Source organism: Pan paniscus, chromosome X (genome assembly GCF_029289425.2).
Source record: "Pan paniscus chromosome X, NHGRI_mPanPan1-v2.0_pri, whole genome shotgun sequence".
Lineage (NCBI taxonomy): Eukaryota > Metazoa > Chordata > Mammalia > Primates > Hominidae > Pan > Pan paniscus.
In genome coordinates, this window is record NC_073272.2 from 135,545,804 (window position 1) to 135,569,433 (window position 23,630).

General features: G+C 43.0%; 1 protein-coding gene and 1 non-coding gene across 10 annotated transcripts in view; one reads left to right on the plus strand and one right to left on the minus strand.

Annotated features, from left to right (window-relative positions):
- Window positions 1–1,308: 1,308 nt before the first annotated feature.
- LOC112438612 (small nucleolar RNA U13) lies at window positions 1,309–1,412 on the minus strand. The gene has a single exon (XR_003027014.3). It is a non-coding gene; the product is annotated as a small nucleolar RNA U13 (small nucleolar RNA).
- Window positions 1,413–13,717: 12,305 nt separating this feature from the next.
- The window catches only part of FHL1 (four and a half LIM domains 1), a 64,646-nt gene continuing 54,733 nt past the window's right edge, over window positions 13,718–23,630 (plus strand). The window contains exon 1 of one of the 9 annotated variants that reach the window (XM_003812334.6): window positions 13,718–14,029. The gene's annotated coding sequence lies outside the window, so the exon portion shown is untranslated. Of the gene's footprint in view, window positions 14,030–14,317; window positions 14,896–23,630 lie in introns of those variants that run through there. The other 8 variants (XM_055106636.3, XM_055106637.3, XM_003812330.6 and 5 more) reach the window with 8 other exon arrangements.

Consider the following 23,630-nt stretch of genomic DNA (forward strand, 5'->3'; position numbering starts at 1 on the left):
GACATTGAAGGAGCAGACAGCTGGAGGCTGCCCGCTGATCACACTCCCGATAGATAGGCAGCAAGCCCTTTCTACTTAAAATTTAATTTAATTTAATTTTATTGTTGTTGTTGTTTAGAGATGGAGTCTCACTAGGTCATCCAGACTGGAGTGCAGTGGCACAATCCTATTTCACTGCAGGCATGACCTCCAGGACTCAAGTGATCCTCCCACCTCAGCCTCCCAAGTGGTTGGGACCATAGGCGTGTACCACCATGCTCAGCTTCAAATTCTTTCTTAAAGGATGATCTGGGTGGCACATGTTCATGTCTAAAACACTGTTCCCACTCAAAGGAACTAGATCTCCTTAGAGAAGTGGCTGATTCCATGTCCAGGGCAAGGGAAGAACAAAGTGAGTCTGGAACATCTGGTAATGTGAGGAAGCAAGGAATACTCGAAAATCGATAAGACTCATGTTAAAAAGATACAGGAGGCTGAGTGTGGTGGCTCACGCCTATAATCCCAGCACTTTGGGAGACTAAGACAGGTGGATCACTTGAGGCCAGGAGTTCGAGACCAGCCTGGCCCACATGGCAAAACCCTGTCTCTACTAAAAATACAAAAATTAGCCAGGCGTGGTGGCACGCACGTGTAATCCCAGCTACTCTGGAGGCACAAGAATTACTTGAAACAGGGAGGCAGAGGTTGCAGTGAGCCAAGATCGTGCCACTGCTCTCCAGCCTGGGCAACAGAGTGAGACCCTGTCTCAAAAAATAAATAAAATAAATAAATAAACAAACAAACAAATAAATAAAGATACAGGAGCCAGCTAGAAGGGGCTCCCACTAGCCAAATTTGGGACAATTTGAGCATCAAAATGAATAAGGACAGGAATGGATTGTAACATACTGAATAAAAAATTCGGCCAGGCATGGTGGCTCACACCTGCAATTCCAGCACTTTGGGAGGCTGAGGTGGGCGGATCACAATGTCAGGAGTTCGAGACCAGCCTGGCCAATATGGTGAAACCCTGTCTCTACTAAAAATACAAAAATTAGCCAGGCGTGGTGACATGCGCCTGTAGTCCCAGCTATTTGGGAAGCTGAGGCTGAAGAATCGCTTCAATCCAGGAGGCGGAGGTTGCAGTGAGCCGAGATTGTGCCACTGCACTCCAGCCTGGGTAACAGAGCGAAACTCTGTCTCAAAAAAAAAAAAAAAGAAAAAAAGAAAAAAAAGAATTCATGGGTCCATACTGATACTGTAGAAAAAAGTTCAAAAAAGGATAGGGGAGAAGAAAAAGATCTTTTCTTTTTCTTTTTTTTTTTTTCAGGCCAGATGGGTAAGATGCCAACGTCATAACAAGGTTCAAGGGTGGCACATCTCACACATGTGCATGAACACCCAATCTTCATGCTCATGAACTACGAACAGATTGAAAAAGCTCTTCTTTATAGGAGAAATCCAACTAATAAATGTAGGATAAATGACAAAAATAGAAAAGCATTATTTTATAACCACCATAGTTAACTGATTCAAGCAAAAATCATCAATGAATGCTGAAACTATCAGGTGAAAACATACTGAGAAATAGAATATTTACACCCTCTCAAAATGTTGTTGAAATGGGAAAAGTTCCCTTATCCCTCTCACAGGGCGTGCGATGGAGGTGTGGCTCGCTTCTTCGGTGCCTCACTGCTCAAACTTCTAGGAGAGCATGCAGATGGGCAGGTTGTGGGGCTCCGACCCCACGGCAGTGGCTAGGAGCAAATGTTCACAGCTCCTGAAGCCCCAGTGGGCGTGTATTACAGGATGCTCTTTTAGTTTGCCATCTATAGGCGACCTGTGCTAGCTCAATTAGACCCCCTTCTTTATCATAAGGACAGAGGGATTTCTGTATCCTGGGGTTTCTTGCCTTGGTGTACCAGAAGAACCGGATCACAAGTGAGCTTGGAGAATGAATGCAAGGTTTTATTGAGTGGAAGTAGCTCTCAGCAGATGGGGGAGCCAGAAGCGAGAAAGTTTTCCCCTGGAGTCAAGCTGCTCAGTGGCCTGGGTTCTCCTCCAACCACCCTGACCAAACTCTATGTCATTCCGCCAGTTGAAGGCCTGCCGGCGTGCCAGCATCTGTCTTGTGCTCTTCCACTGGCGTGCTCCCCTCGACATCCTCTCAACGTCCAGTCACTTGTGTCTTCTTCTGCCAACGTGTTCCTTTCAAAGTCCAGCCACTTGTGTGCCTGCCTGTTAGGGTCTCGGGGCTTTATAGGCACAGGATGGGGGTGTGGCAGGCCAGGGGGGTCTTGGGAAATGCAATATTTAGGCAGGAAAACAGATATGCCAGTCCTCACCTAGGTCTGTGGACACAGGCCTGGGGGTGGAGCCCTAGCCAGGGACCACGCCCTTCCCTTCCCAGCACTTCCCTGTCCCCCTTCCATATCATTACTTCACAGATTACCTATTAATTCTAAGGCTAAAGGAAACTCTTACAATGGAGAAGTCTGATAGAAGCCACCTGAACTCAGTGATCAAACCTCACATTAACAATAATGGGACAAGGTGGCATTATGTGCCCTCTGATGTGGTGCACTAAGAAATACACAACATCACTTCTGTTGTATTCCTGCCAAAAATGGGAACGGTCACAAATCCAAATTGAGGGACATTCTGGGTGAAAACAAACAAACAAAAAAACTAACCTGAGCTCTTCAAAATGTCAATATCACAAGAACCACCTCACCCCAAAAAAACAGCTTGGAAATATTCTAGATCAAAGAAGGCTAAAGAGACTTGACAATAGTGTGATGTTTGGTTCTTTTTTTTTTTTTCACTGATGCCTCAAATTCCTAGTTCAACGGAACCTCCTGCCTCAGCCTTCTGAGTAGCTAGGACCACAGGTGTGCACCACCACATCCAGCTAATTTTTAAAATTTTTGTAGAGATGAGTTTTTGTCACGTTGACCAGGCTGGTCTCAAACTTTTGGGCTCAAGCGATCCTCACGTCTTAGCCTCCCAAAGTGCTGCGATTACAGGCATGAGCCACTGTGCCTGGCCAATCCTTGATTACATTTTGGATTTTAAAATGCTATGAAGTATATTATTGGAACAACTGTGAAAATTTGATTTCAGATGTAAATTTGATATTATATCAATGTTAAATTTTCCAAGTATGATTATTATACTATGGTTATGTAGGCATATGCCTTTGTTTTTAAGAGATACATGAAGTATTTAGGGATGAAGTGTCATATCATCCAGAACTACAACTATCAAATAGCTCATCAATAGATAGGTATCAACATACACACAAATAAAGCAAATGTGAAAAATATCAACAATTGATGAATGTAGGTAAAGGGTATATAGGTTTTTATTATGCTATTCTTGCAATGTTTCTGAAGGTTTGAAATATTTCAAAATAAAAGTTGACAAAAAACAAAAGTGCAAACAAAAACAATTTTCCAGAGATTAAAAAATATAAAATAGAATACATAAAACAATAATATTGATTATTAAACAGGAGCCTGCAATAAGAAATCCATTGGAAAGAAAGAAAAAAGTTGGATGAAGAATAGAAAATACAGCAAAATCAACAAAAGTTGTTTCTTTGAAAATATCAACAAAATTGACAATCCTTCAGTTACGACGACCAGAAAAAAAAAAATTGAGGACTCAAATTACTAAAATCAGAAATAAAAGAAGAAAGTGTATTATTACTGACCTTACAGAAATTAAAAGAATTATATGTGCTGGGCACAGTGCCTCACACCTTTAATCACAGCACTTTGGGAGGCTGAGGCAGGAAGATCGCCTGAGGCCAGGAGTTTGAGACCAGTCTGGGCAACATAGTGAGACCCTGTCTCTACAAAATATTAAAAAGTTAGCCAAGTGTGGTGGTGAGTGCCTGTAGTCCCAGCTATTTGGGAGGTTGAGGCAGGAGGATCGCTTGGGCCCAGGAAGTCAAGGCTGCAAAGTGAGCCGTGATGGTGCCACTACACTCCAGCCTGGGTGACTGACAGAGACTGTCTTAAAACAAAAGAAAGCCAAAAAAACCAAACTGGAACTAAAATCGCAGAGAACAAAAACATTAGAGTTGGGGGTGGGGTGGGAGAAATTACCTTGTTTGGGAGAAGGATGGAGATAGTGATTACATTTGGAGTGTATGATATAAGTAGAATGCATGACTGGGGTGACAGGGAGAAGAGATGAATAAAGAATAAAGCTGGGCATAGTGGCTCGCGCCTATAATCCCAGAACTTTGGGAGGTGAGTGGGGTGGATCACTTGAGGTCAGTTGTTCGAGACCAGCCTGGCCAACAGGGCAAAATCCCATCTCTACAAAAATACAATAATTAGCTGGGCATGGTGGTGCACGCCTGTAATCCCAGCTACTTGGGAGGCAGAGGCAGGAGGATCATTTGAGCCTGGGAGGTGGAGGCTGCAGTGAGCTAAAATCGTGCCACTGCACTCTAGCCTGGGCAACGGCACAAAGCCTAGTCTCAAACAAACAAACAAACAAACAACAACAACAACAAAAAAAAAAAAAACAAAAAAACCCCCAAAAGAATAAAGCCAGAAGATTGAGTCAAACAGACAAACAAAAGTTGCAGAATGATATAGACTGATGGTACCACTGATGTACATTAAATATAAAATCATGAAACAAAACCAACTCAGAATAGTGGTTGACTCAGGAGAAAGAAGGGGATAGGACTGGAGACAGCAGACAATATTAAATATTTTATCTGCAATATTCAATTCTTTTATTTTCCAAAAGAGAAACAAAGTAAAAACAACACAATAACAAAACAACAACAACAAAAAACTTCTTATTGACCAAGTCTGAAAAAAAATAAAAAACAGAGAGACAAAAGTAAATATAAACTCTTAATAGTTGTGAATTCTGGGTAGTGGGAGCATGAGTTTTATATTATTTTTTGTACTTTGCTTTTTAAGAAATGTCTGGGCCAGGCACGGTGGCTCACATCTGTAATCCCAGCACTTTGGGAGGCTGAGGGGGGCGGATTGCCTGAGGTCAGGAGTTCGTGACCAGCCTGGCCAACATGGTGAAACGCTGTCTCTACTAAAAATATAAAAATTAGCCAGGCGTGGTGTCAGGCGCCTGTAATCCCCCCTACTCGGGAGGCTGAGACAGGAGAATCGCTTGAACCCGGGAGGCGAAGGTTGCAGTGAGCCGAGATCACGCCACTGCACTCTAGCCTGGGCAACAGAGCAAGATTTCATTTCAAAAAAAAAAAAATGTCTGAAAGCCTAAAAAATAGATGGGGAAGTGTGCTGATTAGATTTACAGCCCACATTTATTAATTTCATATGTAATCTTGGCCTAATCATATAACCTTTTTTTTCTTTTTCTAAAGACTGTAAAAAAGCTAAAGATAGGCCGGATGTGGTGGCTCACGCCTGTAATCCCAGCACTGTGGGAGGCTGAGGCAGGCGGATCACGAGGTCAGGAGATCAAGACTATCCTGCCTAACACGGTGAAAACCTGTCTCTACTAAAAATACAAAAAATTAGCCAGGCGTGGTGGCAGGCTCATGTAGTATCAGCTACTTGGGAGGCTGAGACAGGAGAATGGCATGAACCCGGGAGGCGGAGCTTGTAGTGAGCTGAGATCATGCCACCGCACTCCAGCCTGGGCGACAGAGAACGAGACTCCGTCTCAAAAAAAAAAAAAAAAATAGCTAAAGATAATCCATCGTACTTGTGTAAAAATGGGAATGTCAAGATGGAAAGGTGGAGAAAGAATCTAACGTTTCCTGAACACCTACTATCTGTCTGATGTTGTGCTAGGTTCATTACATGTGGTATGTAATTTAATTTCATTCTCACAATAATCCTGTTACTTAGATAATACTAGACCTGAATTGCAGATGTAGAAACTGAGATAAGGTAAATTAAGTCATACTGGGGTACACATAACACGGGGGATACATGAAGAATTTCCAGGAGTCCGTGGGCACAGTCAGTTGTGAAGAAATCAATTTCTAGACCCTTAACTTTTAAAAAATGATCTGCCTGAGAAAGCTGTGTCTGAGGCAGGTGGATTCTCCTTTTCCTCCTCCTTTTTCTCAACAGCCCTTCTCCCATTTTACAAAAGAAAGACAACCCCTTTCTTCATCACTAATCTGACTTTGATGTATTGCCGCAGGGGATATAAACCTCCCCGTGTCAAACAAAGGGAGAAGCCAAAATAAGGGTGTTGTTGTGGAAAAATGAGTGATCCTGAACGCTGCATAACAAGACCTTTTGCAACACAGGTGGTTTCCAATTCTTTGTCTTCAAAAAAATTTCTGAAGGATCTAATGGAATTGTCAACCAATAAATCATTAAAATTAATTTTTGACAATAGATTCAGGATGGGATGGGATTTCAGTTACATAACTCAGAAGAAATACAAAGGTTTGTATGGCAACACTGTGAGAAACGTTCTTCTACTTATTTATGTAAACAAAGCTTCTTAGCCTTAATATTTTTAAAACATGTAAAAAGTCAAAATAACATTGATACAGAGCCCTGTCTCATTCTAACCATAAACAATATTTATCCACAAATGGCATGAACTAATTGAAAAAGACTTCATCCATGTCTAAGAACTACATTTCCAAAAAAGTTTACATTGTGCATTTAAATTATTTTTCAAATCTTGTTAAATATTTAAGTTATTTTGATTAATTGTGTACTAAAGATAACTCTATCCAGAAAACTTTTTTATATTCCACCCCCTAGAAAACTTTTTTTTTTTTTTTTTGTGAGATGGAGTTTCACTCTTGTTGCCCAGGCTGGAGTGCAATGGCATGATCTCGGCTCACCGCAACCTCCGCCTCCCAGGTTCAAGTGATTCTCCTGCCTCAGCCTCCCTAGTAGCTGGGATTATAGGCATGTGCCACCATGCCCAGCTAATTTTGTATTTTTAGTAGAGATGGTGTTTCTCCATGTTGGTCAGGCTGGTCTCGAACTCCTGACCTCAGGTGATCTGCCCACCTCGGCCTTCCAAAGTACAGGCGTGAGCCACCGCGCCCGGCCTAGAAAACTTTTAACACGTAGAACTTTATGGTAAAAGAATTTTAAAAATGTAATTTATGTACATATTTGCATTGCAGAGATGTATATAGAGTGATGAAAAACAGACTTACACGTGTAAAATATATTACATTAGTACAAAATTCTGTGAAAGAAGTGAAGGAGATATGACTTAAAGAAGAAAAAAGGAGCAATGTAAAATTTCCAACTGTTAATGAAGTTAATCATGTATAATATTTAAATGGCTAATGGTGGGTATGAAACAACTACTCTATTTAAATTTAATTGGATAGAATAAAAAAGTGATGTAATCATTTTAGAATGTCAGTATATACTATATGCCCCAAATAACTTCGTTTTGTAACTATTTAAACATTGGATGAAAAAGTTTAGATACCAGCTTGTAACGTGAATGGTAAGGTAAGTAAAATGTCTCACTCACTATTGTGTACCTAGTGCACCAAGCACAGGGCCTTTCTTATATTAGACAACCACATAAATTATTTCTAAACTGAATGGCGTGGGGGCACACAGGTTTTCAAAATTATTTTAGGAAGCATGTGAACAAAAATGTTTGAACACACCTGAGTTTATAACTTACCCTGGGCCACACCACCAACCAAGGCCAAGCTTAGACTTGAACCCATGTTTGCAAGATTCCAAGACTCCAAGACTCATGGTGCTTAGACTATACCTGAGGGAGATAAAGGATGCTATGAATGTTGGTCTTAATTATTAACTCCATTCTGCTTAGAAATAATTTATTTGGTTGTCTAATATGAGCAAGGCCCTGTGCTTGGTGCCACTAGGTATTAGGTTGGTGCAAAAGTAATTGCGGTTTTAATATGCAATAGTGAGTAAGCATTTTACTTACCCTCAAGAAGCTGAAAACTTTACATGAGAGATAAGCTGCCTTCATAAAATCTTTAATATAAGATTAAATGTAATAAGGGCAAGAGACATTTATGATACGTGCTACAGAAAAAGAGAGAGAAGAGAGGCATGGTGGTGCATGCCTCTGGTCCCAGCTATTCAGGAGGCTGAGGTGGGAGGATCACTTGAGCCTGGGAGGCTGAAGTTGCAGTGAGCCGAGATCGCGCCACTGAACTCCAACTGGGTGACAGAGTGAGACCCCGTCTCAAAAAAAAAAAAAAAAGAAAAGAAAAGAAAAGAAAAAGAGAGAGAGAGAGACAGAAGGGTTTGAGCAGGTTCCAACATCAGATAGACAGATCTTTGTAAAACAGGTAAAATTTGGACTGTGGTAGAAATGGGTGAAAGAAGGTAGAGAGAATTCATTCACCCATCCCTCCATTTACCCAAGAACCATTAATCAGAGACATAGCAACCAAATGTAATAAATGGGCCTTTAAAATTCGTGGCTGGCACAATGAGATGTCTCCTCACCCCAGTTAGAATGGCTATTATCAAAAGGACAAAAATAACAAATTCTGGGAAGGATGTAGGGAAAACTGAACTATTGTAGATGGTTGGTGGGAATGTAAATTAGTACAACTATTATGGAAAACGGTATAGAAGTTCCTCAAAAAGCTAAAAATAGAACTAGCCTATAATCCAGAAATCCCACTACTGGGTATATATCCAAAGGAAACAAAATCAATATGTCAAAGAGAAATGTGCACTCCCAAGTTTTATTGCAGCACTATTCACAACAGCCACAATATGGAGTCAACCTGTGTCCATCAACAGATGAATGGATAAGGAAAATGTGATACACACACACACACACGCACACACACACACTGGAGTACTATTCAGCCATAAAACAAAAGAATGAAACCCTGTCATTCACAGCAACATTATGAGTTTGGAGGACATTATGTTAAGTGAAATAAGCCAAGAACAGAAAGACAAATACTGCATATTCTGACTCATATGTGGAAGTTAAAAACGTTAATCTCATGTAAGTACAGAGTAGAATAGTGGTTACTAGAGCCTGGGAAGGGTAAGGGGAAAGGTAGTAGTGATAAGATGGTTAATGCAAACAATGTTACAGCTAGATGGGAGGAATAAGTTCTGGTGTTGTATGGCACTGTAGGGTGACTATCGTTAACAATTATTGTATATTTTCAAAAATCTAGAAGAGCCAAATTGAATGTTCCCAACACAAAGAAATGATCAGGCCGGGCACAGTAGCTCACGCCTGTAATCCCAGCACTTTGGGAGGCCAAGGCGGGCGGATCACCTGAGGTCAGGAGTTTGAGATCAACCTGGCCAACATGGAGAAACCCCAAGTCTACTGAAAATACAAAATAATTAGCCAGGCATGGTGGTGTGTGCCTGTAATCCCAGTTACTCGGGAGGCTGAGGCAAGAGAATCACTTGAACCCGGGGGCAGAGGTTGCAGTGAGCTGAGATTGCGCCACTGCACTCCAGCCTGGGCACTCCGTCTCAAAAAAACAAAACAAAACAAAACAAACAAAAAAAGATCAGCATTTGAAGTGATGGGTATGCTAATTATCCTGATTTGATCATTACACATTGTATACATGTATTGAAATATCACACTGTACCCCATAAAGATGCACAATGATTATGTGTCAATTAAAAATAATAGTAAAAAAAAAGATTATTTCTTGACATGGAAAGATGCTTATCATTAAACAGATTACCAGGTCGCCAAAATAGAAATTGTTTGTATCAGGGGTCAACAAACTTTTCCTGTGAAGAACCAGTAAATATCTTCAGCTTCGTGGGCCATATGATCTCTGTCACAACTACTCTGTTCTACTGTTGTACTGAGGAAGTAACCACAGATAATATGTAAACAAATGAATGTACTTGTGTTCCAATAACACTTTATTTCTTGACACTGAAATGTGAATTTCATATGAATTTTACATGTCACAAAAAATACCCTGCTTGAAATAAATGAACTGTAAAAACAACATTTGGAAGACATCTGGAGAATTCAGAATCCTGACTGGGTATTTTTTGGTATTAAGAAATTTTTGCTAACTGTTCCTAGGTGTGATGATGATATTGTTATGTTCTAAAAAGGAGAAAAGCATCTTTATCTTTTAGCCATATGCACTTAAGTATTTCTGGATGGAATGATATGATGTTTTGCATTTGATTTAAAATAATCCGGTGTATGTGTGTTGGAGGGAATTGGTAGGAGAACTACAATTAAAACAAAATAAATCATGTGTTGATAATTTCTGAAGTTGGGTGTTGGGTGCATGGAAGTTCATTACATTATTTTCCCTATTATGTATATGTTTATATTTCACCACAATGAGTTTTCAACATGGCGAAACCCCATCTCTACTAAAAATACAAAAAATTAGCCAGGCGTGGTGGTGGGCTCCTGTAATCCCAGCTACTCGGAAGGCTGAGGCAGGAGAATCGCTTAAACCTGGTGGGTGGAGCTTGCAGTGAGCAGAGATCAGGCCACTTCACTCCAGCCTGGGCAAAAGAGTGAAACTCCATAACAACAACAACAACAATAACAACAAAACAACAACACTATTATAATTTAATGCTTACCATGTTCCAAGAAACTGGAAGTATAAACAAGGAAAATACATTGCTTGCCCTCAAGGAGCTTATGATCTGCTGGGGAAAACAGACACATGAAATGACCAGGTATGTCACGATTACCTATCGGCATGAACCAAATGACCAAATGCCACGGGAGAACTGGATTCTGCCTGAGTTGGTCAGGAACGGCTTCAAAGAGACGGTGAGGTTTCACTATTTCAGAAGTAGAATTTCTAGGACTTGATGACCTACGGGATGTGAAAAAGATGGAGTCAAAAGTAATAGCTTTTACTTTGCCCACGTGGGTGGGTGGTGTGCCATTAATGGAAACAGGAAATACGGGGGGGGCGGGAAGAAATAGATCAGGGTGGGGGCAGGCAGGGGAGAGTTCAGCCTTGGACCTACAGGAAGTTGTTGAAACTGCTCTAGGCAGAAGGTTACTTAGTTACCGCAGTAACTAAGGTTTCAAGAGGGGAATACACAGGATGTTTCTGGAGATCCTTCTAGATCCCGGACTAAGAGCCTACAGGCTGGGGAGAGGCAGGAGGTAAGGCTGGCTGGAGAAGTAGATGTGTTCTCTGAGAGCTGTTTTGGGCTCCACCATTGACAGGACACGTGATGATCATGAAATGGAGCCACTGTTTCCCTGTGGATTCCATTGACAAAGTCAGATGAAGGTCTTAGCACCACTTTGGGGGAAAAATAACTAACCTGAAAGAAGCAGCCACTTTGGATGACTGTAATAAAAGTGATGAACAGTCTTCTTTCATTGTTTTGGAAGTGGAGTATACAGGTTTGGATTGTGGGCTCTGGAAATATGCTGCTTGGTTTTAAATCCTGGTTCCAAGGTTGCTTAAGCCTCGGTTTCCTCATCTGTAAAGTATCTCATATAAGAGTAAATAAAATGATGTATGCAAACTGTCCATTACATAATACATTTTCAATAACTTAGAATTATTAGTTCTAATGGTACTTTTTGAAGAGAATGTAAAGGACTTGATTACTTTGTGTGCTGATAAATGCTCCATATTTCCTTCCAAGGAAATTCTTGGAAATTCTTGCTTAAATTCTATTGAAATTGAAGGCCGTTTTCCTCGTGCTCTGTTCCTTGGAAAGGCAAGAAGGAAGAATGAATAAAGGAAGAGGGAGAAAGGAAGGAGTCTTGAGAAGAATGAATCACAACTAACACTGATTGAATGCCAAAGAATAGCCAGAAGTTTCCCTGAAAGAGGGTGCTCTGTCCAGAGCCTTCCATCATGGGTGCCTCTTGGCTGTTTCTTTTGGGCTGGGCTGTTTCTTTGGGCTGGTATGGGGTGGGGAGTTGTCTGTGGCCAAGCTAATTGTTCAATGCCTTTCCATGATGGAGTGGGAGCAGATTGGCTTCCTCTTCTCCTAGGCAGTGTAGCGGGACTTCTCTTGCCATCTAGAAGGACCAAACTTCAGTGCTTCTGAGGGCTTAGAAGGGGAAAAGAGAAAGCCCAGGCCCCTGGTGCTAGGAGCAGAGAAGGGTACTTTGTAAGGGCTTATGCTGCTGGTTCTCTGGTAAGGGAGACCACTAGCCAGTTTGTGCGACATGGGGCAAATAGGAATCATGAGGATCTATTCGCTAGATCTTTGTATACCACACCATCCCTACACCCGCCCCTGTCATCATCATCTACCTCCATGGTCTTCTGTACAGTGAAGAATGACTTTCGGCAGATGGAGGGCCAATTCTCCCCATGAATCCAGCCCTTATTCCATCTCACCTAGTCAGGGGACTTGACTCCTTTAGTAAACCCTCCTGTCATGCCTCACCAACCCCTCTCTACTGATTATCCCTAAACTGTTGACCAACAGGCTCTCATCTCTCAAATCACAAAGAGAGAAGAGAATCTTTGTTTGTCCCTACTCGCTGCTCCAGTTCTGCTCCATTTTTCTTCCCATTTACATTGGAAAGTCTCAAAACAGTTGTCTGCCCTATGCTGTCTCTACTTCAACTCCAATTCCCTCTGCAACCCTGTTCCATCAAATCCTTCCACTTTCCTCCACTAGCACCACCCTAATCTAAACCACCATCAGCTTTGATAGGAACTATTGAGAAAGCCTCCTAACTAATCTCCCTATTTAAATTTTTAATCTCTTCTGAACCATTCTCCATATAGTAGTCAAGGTGGTCTTTTAAAAATGTAAACCAGATCTGGAATACTACTCAGCAATAAAAAAGAGCAAGCTATGGAAACACCCAACAACTTGGATGAATCTCAAGGGACTCAAAACCGAGTGAGAAAAGCCAATCTCAAAATGAATATTGTATGATTCATTTACAAAACATTCTCAAAATATCAAACTTACAGAAATGGAGGACGGATCAGTGGTTGCCAATGGTGAAAGACTTGGGGAACTGAGGAGATAGTTATTGCTGTTTTGTAATTACAATACAACAGGTAAGATCCTTGCAATGATGAAACTGTTTTATAATTGACCATGATAGTGGAAAGAGGCCACACGTGATAAAATTGTACAGAACTAAACGCACACATGCCAGACGTGCACGTGCGTACACACACATACACACACACACACACACACACACGGTAGAAATAAAACTGAAGAAATCAAAATAAGATTGGTAGATTGTATTAATGTCAATATTCTAGTTATCTTATAGTGTAGTCTTGCATTGGGGGAAATTGGGCAAGGGGGACCCCAGATCTCTCTGTATTATTTCTTACAAATGCATGTGAATCTACAATCATCCCAAAAGACAAAAGTTTAGTTAAAAGAAATATAAGTCAGACCATGTCACGCCTTGGGGTTAAGCCACTCATTCAATGCCCTCCCATTGATTTTGGAATGAAGTGGCCTGCCCATGGACTGCACCTACCCATGGACTAGTATGCAATCCACGATCTGGTCCCTGCCAACCTGTCCAGCCTTACTTTCTGGTACTCTCCCCAGCTTTCCTGGAGCCAATCATAATCACCACCTTTTAGTTCCAAAGCATCAAGATTTGGTCCCTCCTTCTGGCTTGTTTTCTGGAAAGCTTTTTCCTGGCTCTTTCATATCTTTCAGGGTTCAGCTTAAATGTCACCTCCTCCTTTCCTAATCACACTATTTGTACTTTTCCTGCACAGGCTTTATCCAAATTTGATTATTTTCTCACTTCTTTATTGTCTGTCTCCCCCACTAGATTACAAGCTCCCAGGGCAGGGTGCGTACTGTCTGCAGACAACGCTGTTATCACCAGAGCCCGGCACTGAGCTTGGCACATGGCGAGGGCTCAGTAAACTGAATGCTGAGTGAATGAGACGCCACGCGCCGCTTTGCCATCGGTGCTTTCTGAGTGACGTTAAAACGCTCTGGATGGTGGCACTGGGATTCTGGATGGGGCTTATTTAGCTCCCTCCGGCTTGCTACTAAGGGGAGGGGTCGTCGGTGGGCCTTTCGGCGCCGCTCCAAGCCACCGGGTTCCGAAGTCGGAGGCCGAAACGGCGTGCGCCCCGAACCGGGGCCGCTTTTCAGGGAGTGCGCAGGTTAGCGAGGACCCCGGTGAGGCGAGACGCCACCCTCACTTGGCTGTCTTTGTTGCTCCCACCTCCCCAGCCCCAGCCGCCTGCAGTGATTCGTGACTCCCGCAGGCCTCTAAGGCCCGCTGCGCGAGGGAGGGGGCCCGAGGCGCCCCCGGCCCGCCCTCCTCCCGGTCTTCGGATCCCAGCCGGTCCTCGGGAAAGAGCCTGCCACCGCGTCCCCGCAGCCACCCTCTCCGCGCGCCCGGCCCTCTCCAGTGGCGGGGGCACGTGGGCGCGCGGGGTGCGTGACAAGCCGCCCCTCTCCCCACGCCCGTCCGGCCGTCTCCCGCGCGCGCGCGCGCGCCCCGCACACAGCCTCCGTGCAGTGGGCAGAGCCCGGCCCCGCGCGCGCCCCGCCCCGCCCCTGACTAGCCGCGCCCGCCCCCGCGCTCCTGCTCCCTCCCCTCTTTCCCTCCCCGCCTCCCCGGCGCGCACCCCTCCCCTCGCGCCCCTCCCGCGCCCTACATCCACCGCCCGGCGGAGGGGGCTCAGTCCGCAGCCGCCGCCGCCACCGCCGCGCCTCGGCCTCGGTGCAGGCAGCGGCCGCCGCCGCCGAGACAGCTGCGCGGGCGAGCATCCCCACGCAGTAAGCCCGCTTTCTTTCCGCTTGTGCCCGCGTGTGTGCCTCCCGCCCGCCGGCGTCCTGGGTCCCGGAGGAGCGGCTGCCCTTCTGCCCCGCCGCCGCCGCCGCTCGGGGTTGGTCCCTGCGGTCCTGGCTGCCTGGCCTTCCAGGGCTGGGTACTGCGGCTTCGGCGGCCTCGCTGAGGCCGGGGGCCAGGGGCCGTCCCGGGCTGCGGGGTGCGGGACGAGGGACTGCGAGGTCCCCCCTGGTGCGTGCCTCGGCCTTCCCTGGGTTTTTGGCTCGATGGGGACTAAGAGGCAGTGGGGTGGAGGTGGGGGGGATCGGGAGTGAAATGGGGGCGCTCCATGTTTTCCTGTGCGGGGGATGGTGGGGAGTGAGGAGGGAGTGAAAGGGGGGCCCTGGTTTTGTCACCAAGGATGGCGGGCAGTGGGGGGTGGGGCGAGGTGGGGACACCTCTTGGTTCTTTCAGCCAGGATAGCTAGCAGGGGCTGTGGGGAGCGGGTGAGGATGAAGCGGTGGGTCGACTCCCTTGGTTTTCCCATCAAGGATGGCGGGGATCGTGGAGGGGGGAGGTGGGAGACCTGCCTTGCTTCGCTCAACGAGGATGGCGGGGGTGGCGACGAGGAGTAGACGTGAGGGGGCCCGCCTCGGTTTTCTTGACTGGGATGCTTGTGGGGTGGTTGGAGGATGGGGGTGGGGTGCAGAATAAGGAGGGAGGGGGAGGGCCCGCTGTGGTTCTTCTGTCCAAGGGGGATGGCGCGGGTTTGGCGAATGGGGGTGGGGAGGGGGTATTTCAGCTCCAGCGTGGAATCTAGAGAAGCACGAGGAAGGTTCTATCACGGGGGTTGAGCCTTAGAAGGTGGGTTTTCAAAACTGCAGGGCGTAACCTCTCCCGCCTCGAAAAACGTGAAATCCTTACAAGGTGCCGTCTGTTCTAGGCTCTGGGAGAGTGGTTTCTGCTTTCGAAGTTTCTCTTCCTTTCCTCTCTGCTCTTAGCGTCCAGGACTAGGTAAAGGTTAAAAAATCATCAAGGCTAAGCGACTGTTGTGTCGTTCGTGTTGAGCGCTGTATTATTTTCTGCATTTGGGAATGTGCGAGTTTCTCAGGTTTGTTTTGATTGCCCTTTACAATAAAAACCCATACTAGGGAGATCCCTTAGGAAAAGAAAAGGACAAGGCTTATTAATGGGATGCCAGGTTTGGATTTTGAATTTCCTGAAGGGCAGGAGATACATCCTTGTAGCATTTCGCTTGGTTTTCAGAAGAGTAGAAGTAGTAGAATAAGCGTATGTATTTGCTGGAAGTCCCCTTGTATTCATTTAAATTATCCCTTCGGGATTATCCGAGCCCCCTTTGATTTGGGTTTGGAATAGATCCAGTTTTCCTAATTGGAGCCATCATCTTGTAATTGCTTGTAATTCTTCTCTGGGTTATCAAGTCTATGGCAAGCTTATAGAACAGCAGGAATAATTTTTTCCGTCATCTTAAGACAGTTTTAATGTAAACGTTACGGTGTTCCTTGGAAATGTGAACATTTGCAGAACAGCACAAGTTTAAATTATGGGCCCCCCTGGAATTTTGTAAAGCCTTTCCTGCCCCAGCTCATCTCCAAGAACCGGGCCCTCCCGATCCTTACACTGAAGAAGCAAGAGCTTCTGGGATGGTAGCTTTGCCTTTACAAACTCGTGTTCATGTTTGCTTAAGAAGAATACGTATTAAGCAGGCATTTGCCTTTTATGTGGTGAGACTATAGTGTTTTCCCATTTTTGGTTACATAAGGTTCCAATCAAGTCTTTACCTTCAGTCTTTAAAAATGCTTATTTAACATTTTTAAGGGCAAATATAATCTTTATGCAACAGGAAATTGGTCAGATAGGCCATGATTTGTGCAAACCACCTCACGATAAGTACATAGTCTAAGACTATCATATAGATTCTGTAACCATATATGGTTTTTGAAATTCTAGGCTACCATTCCCATATTTAATTTTCAGAAAAGGAAAATATTTTTTTCAGCCAAGTCTAGATTTTTGAGTGAAACTAAGAAAAATTGTGTAAGATTTAAATTGATAAAATTCCTCCTGTATAATACCAGTGCATTGGAGGTAATTTAATATATATTAAATGAATCGACCGCTAAAACAAAATAATTATTTTTTTTCCTGGAAGTGTTAAACTGGAAATGTTTAAGGGGAAATAGATTTTTCGTCACAAAGACCGACAAAAATGCATTTATTTACACTATTGTATTATAATGTTAGTATGGTATTCATTCTGTGCCCCCAAATAGCAATTGAAAAAATAGCATATTTTTATAATAAAATTTAAGCCTAATGTTTTTTTCTCTGAGGAGTAGAATGCAGAAAGTGGTAAAAAATCTTTTACAGAGAGAAGCATGTTGATAGGAAGTGGGCTTTAAGTTTCTCTCTGGACAAAAGGTGTAAATGGCGTATCTTTTACCTGGCTTTTTGAGAATCTGTTGCCCTCTAGGACATGAAAGACATTTCAGGAATTAACAGAAGTCGGATCAAATTCTCTTGCTAGATGTTCTTAAAGATTTTGCTGATACGCATTTGAAAATTTGTAAATCACGTTTTCATGTAAGAAATTAACCCTCACCTCTAAAGTTTGAGCATTAAAAAAGTTTGTTGAAGGCATGGAAGGTAATCTCCTGTGACTGAACCCTGTTTTCCCACTCTCCACCTCCTAGTTACCTTCTTCCCCATGCCTCTCCTTTTTCCCCCGTCTGGTGCCAGCAACATTGGCTTTTATAACCTTATAGGAGTTGAACCAAATGTTCCTGCTTGCTCGAACTTGAGGCCTTATCTTTTTGGCTGCTTTCCCCAGCTTTTGCCTACTGAACTTTTTTTTTGTTAATTGAACTATCTAGTTGTTTGGATTTGGGGTAAAAGGGAGTAGACTGTAGTTGTTTTTTCTTAAAAGATCTTTTCTTTTAGCTCCTGTGGGACAAGAGCAGAGAAAGGTTCTTTTTTGGTCAGTGGTGTACTTAATTAAGCAGAATATATGACTTTTCGTTTATTCAACAAACATTTGCCGAGTTACCTCCTCTGTTGGAGGCTCCATGCTAGGTGTGGAGTTATTTGGTTGATAAGAAATGGCTTCCACCTTTCTGGTGAAGTTATGAAAATGAAAAATAGTGAATCTGTTGTGAGTAATCAAGAATTGTCTGGAGTTTTTTGGACAGACAAAGATTTCTTGATGTTTACATTCAGCTTTGTATTACTGTATAGAGTAGGGAGAAGTGGATGGCCAGCATCCCTTCCTGCGACTTAATGCATCTCTGATGGCAAATTGGGCCTCCCCAAAATATTTTTCTGGGGTCAACTTTGAATTATGGATAGTAATGGATGATGGAGCCCAGAAGAGTGGATAGTCCTAAATAGTAGCTCGAATAAACCTTTGACCTTCTACAGGGTTGCTTCCTGAGTGCCTGGAGAAATCCCCTCTTTGTGGATAGTGCCACACTGGTGGTTTTCAGCCAGGGCACTTTTGCCCCCCGGGGTCACTCAACAATTTTTGCTAGATGCACTCCACTGGCATCCAGTTGGTAGAGACAGGGATGCTGCTTAAATATCCAACAGCACATAGGGCAGTGCCTGGCGGCAAACAAAATTATCCAGCCTGAAATGTCGATAATGCTGAGGTTGATGTAATTTCCTCTACATAATGTAGCAGAACATAATTCCAGGAGAGTAGAGAACAATAACAGCGTCTTGAGGTGACTGAGTAGTTGGCGGAGCTCACTTTATCTGTCTCAAAAATGACTAGTTTCAGCCAGGTGCTGTGGTTCACGCCTGTAATCCCAGTACTTTGGGAGGCTGAGGCAAGCGGATCACTTGAGCCCAGGAGTTCGAGACCAGTCTGGCCAACATGGCAAAATCCTGTCTCTACTAAAAATACAAAGAATTAGCCGGGTGTGGTGGTGTGCGCCTGTAGTCCCAGCTACTTGGGAGGCTGAGGCACGAGAATCGCTTGGACCCAGGAGGCGGAGGTTGCTGTGAGCTGAGATTGCACCACTGCACTCCAGCCTGGGCGACAGAGTGAGACCCTGTCTCAAAAACATAAAATAAATAAATAAAAGTGACTAGTTCCTGCATACCAACCTGAAGAATTAAAGAAAATAACAGCTACCATTTATGGCACTTACTCTGTGCCAGAGGACTTGTATACATTATATATTCTCTTCATTTTATAAATGAGGAACCACACTCAGAGAGGTAAAAGATCTTGCCTGGAGCCTCACAGCTGGTCAAGGTTAGAAGTAGAAATCAAGATTAAGATTATTACTCCTTTTAAGTTCATGGTTTTAAGCACAACTATGCATTATCTCCCTTGCGGCATGCATCATTCAAAATCTTACGTAACAAAATGAAAATTACTCTATGTCCTATATACCATTGGGCTTGCCTGAGAGTAATTAAAACCATGAATGCTAAATGTGATCATACTTGGAGTAAGTGACAAGGAGTAGGGGAAAAGGGAACCAACATTAATTGAACACCTACTAAAATTTCAGGAAGCACGCAAATTAAATATATACTCATTGTCTAATTTGATTCTCACAGCAACTCTGCAGTTATGATGCACATTTTACAGATGAGAGTGGGAGATATTTGTTAAGTAACTTGTCTAAGATTGCACAACTAATAAGCAGCAGGGTTGGGATTTGAGATGATGTCCCACAACCAAGCCACTCTTTGCTGCTTACTCTAAAGGTTGGAAGTAAGTTGAGCCTCTTGGAGAAAGGAAGGTAACTGGCCCTGGGTAAAAAGTAACTTCAGGCAGAGCGCAGTGGCTTACGCCTGTAATCCCAGCACTTTGGGAGGCCAAGCCGGGCAGATCACCTGAGGTCAGGAGTTCAAGACCAGCCTGGCCAACATGGTGAAACCCCGTCATGGCTAAAACACAAAAATTAGCCAGGCGTGGTAGTGGGTGCCTGTAATCCCAGCTACTCGGGAGGCTGAGGCAGGAAGAATTGCTTGAATCCAGGAGTCGGAGGTTGCAGTGAGCCGAGATAGCGCCACTGTATTCCAGCCTGGGCGACAGAGCTAGACTCCATCTCAAAAAAAGAAAAAAAAAGTAATTTGAGAGGTAACACGTAGTAGACGTTGGATTATATTCAGGTAGAGAATGGAGAGATGAATTGCTATACCTTCCTCAGCTGATAAGAATCGAATTCTACCTGGAATTTGTTCTAGAGATCTACTCAAATTGAAACAGTGATTGTCATTTTGTCAAACTTCATTTTCTATCTCACCTGAATTTTCCAAGCTGTGCTTTGATAACCATGAACCTGGAAGTTATGGAAGTCTGTGCTTAACCTTTCGGTAGCTCACCTTCCACCTTTCTTAGGGCTGTCCTGTAGAACTTAGGAGTGACAACATTTGGTTTTTGTCTTCTTTTTACACAATTTAAACATTTGTGCTTGCTATGGAAATTGTTTTTATAATACGCGGCATCAAATTCATTCTTGTGTTTTTCATATGGGGTTGTTTTGTTTTGACAACTAAATATTTACTTTAAGTTTTAACGTGTTTTGTTTCGGAGCACAAAAAGAGGAAACATTTAAAAAACAGCCCAATCACAATCATTTTGTCTGAAAAGCATTTTTTTGTGGGAGTTGGGGGGGGGGACAGGAAAAGGACCACATGCTTAATTTCATTTGCTTCAATTGGAAAGGAATTTTAACCACGATTCTCAAGGGCCAGGATGCTGGAAAAAAATGTTATTTAGATAAAATGCCTGTTTTGATATCCACATAGAACTGTGAGCCATAGATTCTGATTATAATAATAATGTCCTGATTCTACTACAGCAATCAGCCACTTGAGTAATCAACCACCGTGTATAGACATGCATGGTGGTACCATCTGATTTGTCCCATCACCCATTGATTCATTCTAGAGTAGACTTGAGAGATCTGATAGAACTTGCAAGAATGAATGATCCTTTTGAAAATCAAATTTTTCAATAAGAATGGTACATTTTATTGTAGGAAAATGCAGAAAATATAGAAAAGCTTCAAGAAGAAAACCAAAATCAGTCATAATCCACCACCCCAAAATTAATGACAATATTTTGTATGTCCTTTAAAAATGGAGTACTTTCTAAAAATGGTGGATTCAAGCCCATTGCAAAACCTCCAACTGATATAGTGTGTTATTTTTTTTTAAATGACTAGATTTTCTGAACGACTGCTACATCTCTAGATGGAAGTCATGGTCATAACCCATGAAAAGGGAAAGCTGACAGGTAGTTGGAGAACTATGCTATAGCCTCTTCCTGGCAGCTATCTAAAGAAGCTTAAGGGTAGCTCCTTCAAATTTCTCCTCTTCCAGCTTGAATGATCAAGTTTCAATGCTAAAAGAGGCTGTTAGTACCCACCCCCCATTATTTTACAGATGAGGAAACTGAGGCTCAAAGGGGTCAAGCACCTAATGTGCTAACGTCAGAGTTCCAGCTTGAATTTTTAGATTGTCTTCATAGGTAGGTAAATTTTTTATTTCCTAAAGATTCTTCACAGTCAAAAACTTTTTCATGGCCTGACACTCAAAAGAACAAGCTATTCTGGTGGGAGTATACTATAAAGGATACTAAAAGGCCAAGTATAATACTTGCTAATTTCAGAATATATTCCGAACAGCTGTGGGCAGTACAGGAATTTTTCATGTTATTTGCTTTATTGTAATTGAACATTTAGTGATGGGGAACCTCTTGGGTCTAGCTCTCAGTTTAATTTTCTCTAGCCTATGAGGCAAGTGCCAAGGCATATGAAGTATGCCTATAGGTACAAAAATGAAAGATGATATTGAAAGAGTCTTTAGACATGGTAGCCTGGAAGATCGCAATTAGGGCTTTTGCTCCACGAAAGTATTTTTTTCCTTTATAAAGGGAGATATCTGTTGAAATTGTGGGATAGAGATTTTAAAGATTGCATCTGCTTCCAAACTAAGGTCGAAAGTTAAATTGTAGTAAATGTGTGCAGTGTGGTATCATTAAACTGTACACACATACGTGAAATTGTTGTTTTAATCTGGCATCTTATTTTTTTTTTTTTTTTTTTGAGATGGAGTCTCCCTGTGTCGCCCAGGCTGGAGTGCAGTGGCGCTCTCTCAGCTCACTGCAACCTCCGCCTCCTAGCATCAACCGATTCTCTTGCCTCAGCCTCCCTACTAGCTGGGATTACAGGCACGTGACACCACATCTTGCTAATGTTTGTATTTTTAGTAGAGACGGGGTTTCACCATGTTGGCCAGGCTGGTCTCAAACTCCTGACCTCAGGTGATCCACTCACCTCGGCCTCCCAAAGTGCTGGGATTACAGGCGTGAGCCACCACGCCCGGCCTTAATCTGGCATTCTTAAAAAAATCACTTATTTAGCTTTCTTCCCCCTTTTCTCCTGCCCCATTTCATTTCTTTCTGTAGCTGTGAGGGTCACTCTCTCTTTGTATCTGTTTCACTCTCAGGGTGACTCTTTTTTCAGTCTACCTGACTGCACTCACTTTCCTTTTTCCAGGCTCTCCGTGGATCCATATCCTTCTATCACATTCATCTGCCACTGCATCTTGCCCTTGTCCCCGTTTGCCAGTGTTAACAATGACCCCACCCTGGGCTGGGCCAGGGCTGTTTTTCAGCTTACACCGGGCAGGGAAGCTGATCTCCAGGGCAGATGTGGAGTGAGAAGAGTTGTTGTCACTCTATACAGAAATGTCATTGACAGAATAGGATTAAACAAAATATGTACAGAGATTACATAGGCTATGTATACATGTAAACTTGTGAACACAAAATCATTCCTTCTTTACAGCTAGGGTCCCAGCAAATGCTACAGCTACATGAAATAATGAGTATGGATACCTATTGCCGAGGGCTTACTATTTGAACAAGTGAGAGAATTGTACTCTTGCCTAGGGGTGTATTTTTAAGTAGTTTTTGCTCCTGTTCCTTATTATTGCCTGCTAATGGATACGTATATTGTCAGTAAGTGACCAACTCTCCTAGCTTCCTGTAGTACACTGTATTTCTCTTCTGAAAATGGATTTTCCTCTGTATTTAAACCACAGATTTACTTGTGCCTCATTTTTGAACTACTATAGATAAAAACTCACAGATAGGAAATACCTGTGGACTGTTTGAAATGCAGTGAAACCTAGAAAAAAAAAGCAATCAAAATAATAAGTATCTCCTGTCGGCATTTTACTGCTTGTAGAATTGATATTCTATTTGCCCACATAAAATCTCTCTGGATGTTATTCCTATTGCAAGACATAGTAGCTTTTCTTCCTGTTCCTTATTATTGCCTGCTAATGGATATGTACATTGTCAGTAAGTGACCGGCTCTCCACAGCTTCCTATAGTACACTATTTCTCTTCTGAAAATGGATTCCTCTGTATTTAAACTACTGAGATTTATTTGTGCCTCATTTTTGAACTACTATAGATAAAAAAGGCACAGATAGGAAATACCTGTGGACTGTTTTTGAAATGCATTGAAACCTAGAAAAAGAAAATAACAATCAAAATAATAAATATCTCTTGTAAGCATTTTACTGTTTCTTTTTACCCACATAAAAACTGTCTGGATGTTATTCCTGTTGCAAGACATGAAATGTTCTATAGCCTTTTTTTTTTTTTTTTTTTTTTGAGACGGAGTTTCGCTCTTGTTGCCCAGGCTGGAGTGCAATGGTACAATCATGGCTCACTACAACCTCTGCCTCCGGGTTCAAGCGATTCTCCTGCCTCAGCCTCCCAAGTAGCTGGGACTACAGGCACCCACCACCATGCCCAGCTAATTTTTGTATTTTTGGTAGTGACGGGGTTTCACTGTGTTGGTCAGGCTGATCTCGAACTCCTGACATCAGGTGATCCGCCCTCCTCGGCCTCCCAAATTGCTGGGATTGCAGGCGTGAGCTGTTCTGTAGACTTTCTAATAACAAGAATTTGTAACAGTCACAAGGTTTTA